Below are 12,162 nucleotides of genomic sequence, written 5' to 3' on the forward strand. Positions count from 1 at the left end.
TCCAGAACTTTCCAGCAGAAACCTGCAGTCACATTCTGCAAGGGGTTCCAGTGACGTTCTGTCAGAGCTCTATTCAGCAAGCACAGCTTACCTGGTGTGCTGAGGTAGCTTGTAGTTCTTTACAGGAAGAAATCATGAATAACCTCATCTGATAGGTTGACCATGACAACAGGGACAGAGGAGGAGACTGGTCAATCTGATCAGATGTGATGTCCTTGCCCTTTTGGGTCAGGTTAGATATTGTTTTGCTACTGTGGAATTGACCTAAAAATGTTTAGCTAAAATGTGTCATTGGGGTTAATATGACTTATTTCCATTTTATTTTTTTGTTATTTTTATTACTATTATATAATACTATATTATTATTTATTTATTACTATTATTTATTACTATCTATTTAATTCTATTTTAATTTCACCCAGTCTTTATGTTTAATTGTTTAATGTTTAGTTTTATTTATTGAATTTTTTTGTTAATTATTTAAAATTTATATTTTATTAAATAGTTTTAACACAAAAATTACAAAACAATACAAAAACTGTTTTTGTGACGAGTAGGGTGAGCGAAAATAAATGGAAGCGATCACGCCAAGTCTCAGGGAAATAGGATGGTTTAATATGTAAAGTGCGCAAACCAAAACCTGTGAACTGATCCGAATTAAGGATATAATAACCAGCAGTCAACTGGTACAAAGACAAGACATATATAGACGAACAAACGACCCTCAGGTGAGACGGATCGTGGGCTCCGCCCACCTGAGGGACGAACACAACACCACACCCACAGGACAAGCTGCTGCTGTAGACGGGGGCGACCAGTAGGGGGCCGCCGTACCGTGACAGATCCCCCCTCCAAGTCGCACTCCCCTCCACCGGCTGTGCGGCCTACAGCGGCAGCACACAAAACAAAGGGGCAGGCAGGCAGGGACAAGGGACACACCCCCTGTAGTCCCGGAGCTGAAACACAAAGAAACACACATTAGCTCACCTACCTGGGCGGGACCCTGGACCGACTGGGCCATCAACAAGACAAAACCACGCCCCGGTCAGTCACAGGGCCCTCACGCCCCAATCGGCCCTTGGCCGCTGAGCCCCACAAAAGTGTGCGTGCGTGCAGGCTACTTCCCTGGGGCACGGTCCTAACCACCTCCTGGACCTACCTCTCATCTCGGCGCACCTCGACCATGGGCAACCCTAACCGGCCAGGGAGACCGCCCCTCACGGGGAAGTACATAGCAGGGTGGACTCCTCCACCCCACCGGAGGTTCCAGGGGGGAAACACTCCTTCCCTATGTGGGCCGGCTACACCCCAAGACCTCTTGGTCACACCGAGCATGAGGGGGGACCTCTGTCTTCAACAGGAGCCCTCAGGTCCCCATACATCCGGGGAGCCCTCACCTTCCAGGGGGGGATCTTTAAGACCGGGCTCCTGTCACCCCATCACATATGGGGTCTCCTGCCTACTTGGGAGATCCCACAAGGTCCAGGAGGGCCGCTATCCGCCGCCAGGAGCAACCTGCAAACACATGACACACACGCACACCTACATACACAAAACACAAGTTCGCAGTCTCAAGTTCGCAGTCGCTCCCCACATAAAACACTAGACACACGGGGGAGTGAGACGACCGTGACGAGCTGTGACCGCGTCACACATAAAACATTCAACGATTAACACAAGCAGTTTTGAATTTTTATTTAATCTAATTAATCATCCAACATCTTTATAATATAAGGAGGCCCGCCGAACCATGACAGCTAGTGTCATCAGATTTAATATCACCCACATTACTCAAAGTATCCGAAGACAAACAAACAGTATGAACACGACGAGGCATGATAGATTAAACAAACGAACAACGAAACTAAACCAGGAAACACAACGACTTTCACAATAGAGACAAATAAACCGAACATACACGAAAACACCTACCAACATACACAAGGACACTTAAACTCACCATACACATGCAACAAACTCTCGAGCCAAGCATATACGTATCGCAAACAGCAAAACACCACATACACAGACTTTTCCACAAACAGACTCCAACATAGATTCTTAAATGAGATTTAGAATCTAAACAACCTAAACAACAACATTGAACCATTGAACAATGATCCCCGAGGGTAGAGTCAAGATTGCTACTACATATACACATAACTAATACAAACTAACATGAAACAGCTGGGGAGGCAACAATTAGGGGCATGGCTATGAAAAACATCGGGAAAGACAGAGACGCAGGCATGACAAAACAGGTGGGGGGTGGGGCCAAGTGTGACAGAGCTCCTCCTAGGCGCGCAACTCCAGGACGCGAAAAACCAAAAAAAAAAACTAAAGCAAAAACCCAATAAACCATGAAGACCATGAAGACAGGACAAGGCAATAAGCGAAGTGAGTATGTGCAGGACGACAGACATATGGACAAAGTGAATGAAAAACCAAGGAACAGAACAAGACACAGGCACAAAAACCGGGACAAGCACATTACCTGAGATAGGAGCATGTAACAAGGGCATGGATGATTCATATTGTCCAAAACTTCCTCATCCTGAGTCAATACAGGTTCACCAGCCTTTGAAGATTCCCAACCTGTCACAACCCCCCGGTTCATAGGGGAGCTATATTATGGTGCAGTCCTTGTTTGCTGACCTCACTGACCCAAACGTGGGCTGAAGGGGTAGGCCGCCGCCAGGTCTCAGGGACTGGAGAAGGACTCTAGTGGGCCGCGGGAACAGGAGCCCTCTTCCAGATTCCGGCGTTGCAGCCACCGAGACAGTGCCAGGTGGCACTGCACCCACCAAGATGGCGTTGTGGGTTGGTGCAGCCATTGGCGGTGGCGGTCCAGCCTCCGGTATCAGTAGTATAGTGTAGAAAGCAAAGACTACTTCAGTGATCATGACACAGAGATGACCTTCCCTCACAAAGTGTAAGAGACTGGCCTCATCTAAACCCTTAAAGAGCCTGGGAGAGGTAACAAGGAATGCAAGAAGGTTTTCTACTCATCACCTCTGCTCTAAGGAACTCATAGCCCACAATCACAACAATGGTCTTCTCTTCTAAAGTTTAGAATTCTAACTTTGTCTGATTCCCTAAGTGCTAGGGAGAGTCAATAATGAGTGCAAAAGGGTGTTCTGGTCATGATCTCACTTCTTCTGAGGACACGGAGCTCATGAACCCAGGAAGGACACTCATAAATTCAAAAATCCTGCTTTATCTGATTCCCCAAAGTTTCAGCCCCGATTTACCATCTCTTGGAAATTCCTTGTTAAACTTATACCTAAGGATGCAAATGTTTCAGAGGTCCTTATAACTTTACACCCAAGACGGACACTGGATCAAAATTTTGCCTAGAGAAAGTAACTCGGACCAGCTTAAAGACACCAAACTCAGCAGCCTTCCAACCAAGGCAAGGGTCATTATCCTCAAAACCAGTGTCCATTTTATCAGCTCATTAGGGACCCTGAGCTGAAGATCGATGATCAAGCTGAGTCCTGTGCCTATAATCACAATTACAAATACAACACTACCAATTAGGAATTTTACTCTGGTTTACCATGAATCATAAGCCATTTATAGTATACAGCCATCAATGATCAGTTCAAAATGTTTTACTGGTAATTCGGTTTTGATATCAGCCACATTTTTTTTCTGTACAGAAACATTGGTTTATAATTTCAGAAAGAAATTATAGGTTGTAGCCATACACCAGCCAATATTGTAAACTGTCATAAGCCTAGGTTGACTTACCACCAGCAATTACATGAACCCACTGTTACAAGCCTTAAATAACACCACACATCACAGGTTTCAGCCAGCTGGGGTGGGTTAATGTAGAAGTGTCACCTGATTAAAGCAGCTATCCACAGGCTAGCATCTCCCCAGGACCCCAGTGGGAGTCCTGGTTTAAGCACTTCACACTGCTTCGTCAGCATGATTGCAAGCATGTCTGGATCGATACTGCCCCCAACTTCCAGAGGCACATGAAAGCATTACCATCTGTTGGGCATCAGCAGGCATCAGTCTTGTCTCTAACTGCCTCTTGCACGTTTAATTACTGAGGCATGCTTCAAATGACTGCCTTTCCTTCCTATATTTTCCCTTTGCTTGTCATTCTGGTTTAACTAGCCAATTCACTGAGGTTCTCATTCAGCCAGACATCAACAGCAGTTTCCAAATTCCCCTCAAGGCAAAATAAATTTCTCAATACTCAGTACTGTGTATGAGGCAGTGTGTAAACAAGGCTCTTCCAGGAAGAGTCACCCTGGCAACAATTCACCCAACCTGAGAAGGCGAGTCATTGGATTGACAGGAGAGTGGTTTCTTTCTCAGGGAGACTGAGGGACGTGTTTAGTATGCGCCTCTGTGCGCTGTGGAGATACCCCCTCTCCTTCGTCCGCCAGCAAAACATAAGCTATGTGCCTGAACCTGGCTCAGTTTCCATCTTTTCATCTTTCTTTCTCTCTTTCTTTCTTTCTAGTCTTTCACTTCTCTCTCCTCTCTTACCTCTCATTTTCCCTCCCTTTCTCTCTCTTTTGCCTCCCTGTTATTAAGTTTTGGACCCAGGCAATGAGATGACAGCAGATTGCCTTGCACAGCCTGGATGTCATTATCCTATAACTGAGGAGAAAATCATTAGTTCACAGGCAGATGTCAGAACCACCTCTTGCTCTCTGTGTGTTTAATGGAGCAGCTTTGCTTGGTTATTTGATTGACCACTCTATGTTCTTTTCTTGTGAGACAGACCTCCCGTGGTTCTAAAGGAAGAGCCTGCAGGGTATTTGTCCTCTGTCCAGTTCCGCAGTGTTTAATGTAAATGCGAAGACTCCAATAGCCTGCCTGCTCCTACATGTCCCCTGTGTTTGTTATTGATTGTGCTGTGCGTGTGCACATTTGTGTGATTATAAGTGATGCGCAAGTACAGAGAGGGAATGGCAGTCTGCAGCACTATCAAAGCAATATTACCCACACTCCAGTAAATCCACTGCATGTAAGTACATGCAAACATACACACACGTGTGCCAGCACACGCGCACGTTAGCGGAGAGATGCATCCACACAGCCTTCTAGCTCTTCACGTGAGCTGGGCTGGCGTGCACAGACCCTCCCCTTCACTTCGTCCCTGATTGATGCCGATGGATGAAGCATCCCCCTCTCTCTTACACCCTCCCTCCTTCTGTTCCTCCTCTATCCACCTCTCTCCCTCCCTCTCTCTGTGCATCCCTCCCTCTCTCTGTGCATCCCTCCCTCCCTCTCTCTCTCTCCTTCCCTCTCTCCCCCTCTGCTCTCGCTTTCTTGCCGTCTCTACACCGCAGTCACACTCGCTGGGTCTCGCCTGGAGGAAGGAGGGAGACACACGCAAGGCACCGCCAAGACGGGCAAGAAAAAAAAAGACTGGAAAGTTGCATCAGGCGGCTAAGTGCTCAATTACCGGCAGGTTCCAGCCCGAGATGTAGGAGGTCCAACACCGCCGTGCACCGATGACCCAGCTCCCCGAGCCGGCATGTCTGCTGGGGCTGGCTGGAGTGACCTGGGTGAACGCAAGTGCGCTGGAAAACTCTCAGTGGGGTGATCACTAGGAGCTGTCTGTGATCACACCCCCCCCCCCCTCAAATACCCACCTGCCTGCTTGCTGTCTGCCCAAATAGGAGGGCACGATCACCTGGGCTCTAACCAGCTGATGGATACACAAGCATCCGTGAACCCAGGTAAGACCTCACTGCTGCTTCCTGCTCTGGCTGCTTTAACCTCTAGGGAGATGGGAAATGCCCAGATCAAAACAAGGCTATTTTCTGCTGCAGTGTACCTTCTCTTTCTTGATGCCGTTTAGATTTCAGCTGAATGAGGGTGCTAGTTTGTGCTTGTCACTAAATGATTTTGCCTCTGCAAAGGCAGATTACTTATAAGTTTATGGCGAACTGACAAGTTAACTCTTGCTTAACGTGTCTCGGCATGCTTGGACAGATATTCATTATGAATTCTGCAAGGGTGCCTAGACACGCAGATCAACGAGCACAGTGCAGAGAGTCATGCTCTCTCCGAGCCATAATCCTAATTAAGAGAGCCAGCATGACATGCCAATAAACTGCACCTCTAAACAAACTGAATAATTACCTCCATCTCTAGGGATTCAGTCTTTTTGTTGTGCTCCAAGCCATGCTTTGACTCATGTGGATTAGGTGTGAAACAGTTAGCAGCTCCAGAAAAGGTGGAGGGAGTTTAAGTTGGGAGCATGTTCGGGCACTAAGGAGCATGAGGGAGATGTGGAGAGACTGTAGGAGTCTGGCAGAGATTTTGATCTCACCTGCATGGGACTGATTCAGCCAATGTATCACACCCATCACTGATAATAAGTTCATGCCAAACTATATCACAGAACTCGTTTCTCATTTCCTGTTTTCATTTGCTGCAATTGCAAAGACTCTCAGTTGTGCATCAAACCGTTAAGAGTTGAAAATGAGAGTCCTACACATATAAACATACATTTAACAAATAGGCTGTTGTTGTTGGGTCTGTTGCTATTAGGGACATTCAGCTGTGCCCCATGTCTGCTATAGATTAATGATGCACTTAGGGAAAGGGTGAAGTGCTCAGATATTTGTTGATGGAGTGGCGTGTGTAGGAGGCCATGATTAAGCTCTCAGGGAATTCAGCTTTTCTCTCTCAATTACCTGGATTTTAGACATAGATTTGCTCTGAATATTTTGAATCTCAAATATACATTTATTCTGTATTTTGTAGTTTTTTTTCTGGATGTATTCTGTGTGCAGCTTGGAATGGCCACTCTGGTTCTGTTAACCTTCTAACAGCTTCTGAAGACCTCATGACCATATTCTCCTGGTTAGCAGGGTGAACTCAGAACTCAGCAAGGTGGAGTGGAGAGCCCCTAAGCTTCTCCTCCAGACCAAACCAATGTCATCCATCCACATAAAGCACATGGTATGTGGATAACAGAAGCCAGATAGCAGAAGGCTGGATCTGTCTGGATGATCAGAGGTGTAAGAGGACAGTGTGGGATGCAACCACGTTACTTGCACTGCTGGCACGGCGGAGCTGCTGAGGTCCTGGGTGAAGCCCGTTACTCAGATGAGTCCATGCTGGATAGTTCTGGACAGCTGTTGCTCCCCAGACATGACTGAGGTGCATTCAGACTCAAGGGATGAGGAGACACAACATGGTCTCCCCAGTGTCATTCCCTTGTCCAGCATCAGACTGGACCCAGAGATGCTTATAAGTATGGACACATTCTTTGTGCTGATTGGGAACCAGATGGCCCAAGGGAGGTCAGATGCTAGGATAAAAATAGTAACATGACATCAGCTTTTGAGCTTGATATGCATGACAAATAGTGAGAGAATTAAAGATGAAGTTTTAAAGAATCATGGGCATTCTGCATCTAAAGTGAGAGAGATTATACTATGCTTTGATTTTTTAAACTCTCAAGTGTGTACTTTATTTATTCATTTGTTAAAAAATCTAAAGGTAATCTAAATCTAAATCTAAAGTTTAATCAATGTTCCATTACTGTGAATGTGCTGCCTTACTAAGATGCCTTACTGAACTGGTTTTAAGGCTTAATTGATAAGATGCCATAATCAGATAAAGCAAAAAAGTGTAATCAAGTGTGAGCCATATATCATGAAACCGTCAAAATGCTCCTCTGTGAGAAGTGGCAGAAGAGTTTCCATGCGTAGCATCACTGTGCTCCACTCAACTGATGCAAACGCACGTGAACGCACGTGAACGCATACAAATGCATACAAACGCAGGTGACATGGGCAAGCAGCACAGTAGTGGCATTTCCACATATAAGAAGACATTACAAAGAAACGCCCGTGCTAGATGAATCTTGCCCATCACACCGATTATGGCAGCGTCTATCTAAAAGAGGCAAACAAGCTTAAGTTATGCAGTTCTCTGGGACGCTTCAACCTGGTGCGTAACAAGCCCTACAGCTCAGCACTCTGCTCTGTCCCAGGGCTCCTAATCACAGAAGAAGACTTCTCTCCTTACATGTAGGATGTGGTGTGCTAGCCAGCATGCATTTCAGTAGCATTCAATTTGACCAACTTCTTAAGGACGATTTTGTATTGCCAAATATATATTAATTAACCAAACAGGTTTTTTTTTACAAAACTCAACGGCTGACTGATCAATGGAAACAGTAGAGACAACATGGGCTTAAAATCAGTGGTTCATGTACTGTAGCGTGCTCATTGCTGGTTGCCATGCCGATGTGAATCACGTGGAACTGTTCCAATGCTAGCAGCCCATGACGAGCTCAGCGGCCGCCATGCAGCAGTGAGCCCTCTGGCTATCAACTTGTGGACCATCCACAGCCTTGACTACATCACACTTCTCTCTCTGTCTCTCGCTCTCTCATTTTTCGTTTTTTTTTTCCTGAGTGATTTCCATTTAGTTCCCATGGAAACCTTTTGTAACTCGTAGCAGGATAGATGAAAACGCCGATAACGGTGCTCGGAGAGAAAGCTGAGGACGAGAGTCCACCTACTCAGAGCTGGAACACCACAGCTCGCACCACGGGCGAAGAGCAGCCCCTCGCCACACACCGCCGCCTGCCCCTCCCCCGTTCTGAGCTACACTCAGCTTACGGCCTCTAAACCACACGTTCCCCACTCCCCACACATTATCCCCCAGATTTCTGGCTCTGACAGACAGGTCATCACTTCCTGGAGGCAATATATCACATGTGTTTAGGTTTAAAAACCTTCCACAGCATAATCCAGGCAGAGTGGAAGAAGCTATGAATAATGTTCTGTAAACATATATTTTCATGCTAATTTAGTTCCCATTTAAATAATGCACTTGGTAAAAATGATTTCCTTTAACTCACTATCCCATTGCCACTTTCTAAATATCTGAAACATTTATTGTTTTTCATACATTACATACATTTATGTCCCAACTTATGAAAGTTAAACTCAAAATGGTGGCAATATATTTTAGTGAGCCATGCTCAATTTATAGATAGAGCCTTCAGATACCTTTTTTAACCAAATTTGTCATTAGTAAAACAATTGATGCCAGTACAATTTCAGAGAGTTCTCCTCCGGTTCCTGGCTAGGACAGTCTGATGTTGAGAAGCTGTGAGACACAGAGTGGTGGACATACTGCACTTGGCAACACACTCAAACCCAAAGTGCGCTTGAGAGGAACTTGAGGGTCCAATAATAACAGGTTTCCTTTCTGGCAGACCCGAGGAACTGCCTACTTATAACTCAGCTGACGACACAATTCATAAGACAGCCCAGGTCAAGAGCTCTCAGACCCTGTTTGGTACTTATTAGGGTGACAATGGACTTGGGCAAATGCGAAATGGATCATATCTCTCATCATGAAGATGTGGAAAAATATCGCCAAGAGCCATAAAGCTAATTAGACTATTAACTGTAGCGCCCTTTAACGAGCCTGTCTCAATCGCCATCACTCAAGACAGTACCAAGCAAAGAGCCTGAGGCATGATGACTCACCTCCACACATGTACAGATGGAGTGTGTGTATTGATTAGCCACCTACAGCAATATACAAACATATGCCACTTGTGCCAATATAAAAGCAAATAATAGTGCGTATTACTTTTGAATTTGCATATGAGACCATATGTTACGGATGTTTCTTAAAAACATTTTTAAAAAATTCAGTATTTGTTTCTACTGCTAAACTCATGAAGTCCTGTTCCCCAAACACCTGACATTGCAAATGAACAAAAAATATACAGGGACAAAAAATATATGGGGGCAAAAACTATATGGGGATGGAAAGAAAAGGGCAGAATGAGAGTGAGTCAACTCTGGCCAGTCAAGGCCATCCAGCTGCAGCCTGAGCTAAATCTTTAATCCATTTTTACAAAATATAAATGGAAAGACATGAGGGAAATCTATAGACATATTTATTTAATATTTTATCAAAATTTAATGGATTTTTCCTTTTACCCTTCTGTCTGCTAGAGATAAAGAGAGCAAGGAAGAGGGGGGGGGCTGTCTTTGCAAAACCAGTTTGCATAGATTGTTTGCACAGATTTTTTTATGATGAAAACCAAAATTACTAAAACTGACCAAATTAAATGATATGGTAATTACATGCAACGTGATAATAATTTGTGAATCCTTTCATGATTTTGTGAGACACCAACACACTAACTTTAGCTGTATACCATTCTCGAGTCAATGTGATCAGTCATCTTCCTATCTCAGAAACAGGCATAAGAAAATAAACAAACTGCAAAACCTCTGCAGAGAATTGGCTGCAAGCCATGCTTAACAACCTTTGCAAAGTCAAAAGGTTGAAATAAGAGAGTTTACTTTCCCCTCTAAGCTTCTTCTCCTTTAACCCTGAGGCAGCGTGCATTAAAGGCACGACCCTACCTTGACATGGAAGAGAAAAGGTTTGAAGCAGCTGACAGTATCTAAGAAATGTACAAAACGTTCAGTAGCTTCTGTGTTTACACGTTACATTATAAACACGCGTGTTTCTAAATGTTATCCATAATGTGTGTACACACATCAAGTCAAGTCAAATTATTTATATAGCACCTTTTACAACACGTGTTTCACAAAGCAGCTTTACAAATGTTTGGGTCCAGATCCCTAATGAGCAATCAGTGCTTTACATAAATCTTTATAATGCATAGCCTCCATAGTGTTTGTGCTTGTAAGAAGTTATGGTTTCATGTTCACAAGAACATTAACAAGTTCTGTCTGTACCTTACAAAGATTGTTGATATTAAAATAGCAAGTAAGGGTGGAAGTTTTATGAACAGTGTTAAGGAAAGCTTTGACCACTACAGTGTATAAGATATATACACTGTATGGGCTACAGTATATAGGCTAAAGCAGAAAAATACATGACAAAAGTCATACAGTATATACCTATTTTACCATCATTTTTATGTTTGTTTATCTTACATGTTAAATAATCTAAACTAAATGTAGTGAGATTATGAGATTATTACAGTAATGTAAATCTATGCAACGCTATAGTGCATGTTTTGGCAGTGACAAAACCAAAATAAGTATGAATTGGTAAAGCTTGTAAGAAAGAGAAATATCAGAAACCTTGGTTTTATGAATGTTATTCATAATGCTAGATAATCCATTCACAACAACTGATATATACTTATACAAACAGGAGAAGAGCTCTATTTCAACAGGTGTTAGCAGCTCTAAAGGCAGCTTTAGTCCATTTTGATGTCAAATTGACATAATCCCAATGCCCAGTGCTACAGATTTTTTGACATCCTGCTATGAACTGTTATTTCAGCTGGTAAAAACTTATGTCAACAAAAATCTATTTAACTTGACGCATGTCAACTTAGCAAAAAACAACACAAGCAGTCTTTATGAAAGCATACCCTTGCAGTAACCAGGATTTATAATTGCTTATGTAGGCTGATGTCAGCTGTCATAAAGGGCTAATGTAGGACAGCACCCTTAAATTAAGTGTTACCAAAATATCCAGTTGACATTTAAATGAGTGTTCATCAATTATGGGTCATGGCCAAGGTTTCATTTGCTAACATGCAAAAAAGTGACAAAACCATATCTGAAATTTCTTGTTCCTTCAGTGGGTGTTGGTTCAGAGTACCAGTGGCACCATGCCGTGTGATTGCCTGGAATATTAGGCTTTAGGGATTTAATTAGACAGACCACTTACAGTGTTGCTCGTGCTCCATTTTGAAGCCAGCTAGGATCATGTTCTCAGACCCCTTCATTTAGCTAAGTACACCAATTAAGCTAATGACATTCAGAAGTATTCAGTTCCAGAATAGATGCTTTATACAAGCACATCACATGTCACAGCAGTCCGGTCTATTTATATGATGTACACGATCAGATAAAATTATATTAGTAAATGTCATTATTAGTGCTGTCAATTCCAGGTGCCGCGATTAAAAGTCCTCACCAGGATTTTGCTCAAGCTTGCTAGATTTTCTAATTAGCAATCCAGGTAAAATTAGTGGAATCAACACAATCCAGGAAGCCTGAGCAAAATCCTGGTGAGGACTTTTAATCACGGCACCTGGAATTGACAGCATTAGTCATTATCTGCATTCCCAAGACTATAAAAAACTTATTCCACATCATGCCATTGATTTGTTTACCTTTGGATCTAGTGGACTAGTCATAAATGTTAAACAGT

At 43.6% G+C, this 12,162-nt stretch overlaps 1 protein-coding gene across 4 annotated transcripts in view; it reads left to right on the plus strand.

The window, feature by feature from the left end:
• The first annotated feature begins 5,251 nt into the window (after nt 1-5,251).
• Nucleotides 5,252-12,162, plus strand: part of frmpd3 (FERM and PDZ domain containing 3) — a 107,095-nt gene continuing 100,184 nt past the window's right edge. For all 4 annotated transcript variants that reach the window (XM_077022827.1, XM_077022836.1, XM_077022828.1 and 1 more), the window contains exon 1: nt 5,252-5,711. The gene's annotated coding sequence lies outside the window, so the exon portion shown is untranslated. The remainder of the gene's footprint in view (nt 5,712-12,162) is intronic.

Source organism: Brachyhypopomus gauderio, chromosome 11 (assembly GCF_052324685.1).
Source record: "Brachyhypopomus gauderio isolate BG-103 chromosome 11, BGAUD_0.2, whole genome shotgun sequence".
NCBI classification, from domain to species: Eukaryota; Metazoa; Chordata; class Actinopteri; order Gymnotiformes; family Hypopomidae; genus Brachyhypopomus; species Brachyhypopomus gauderio.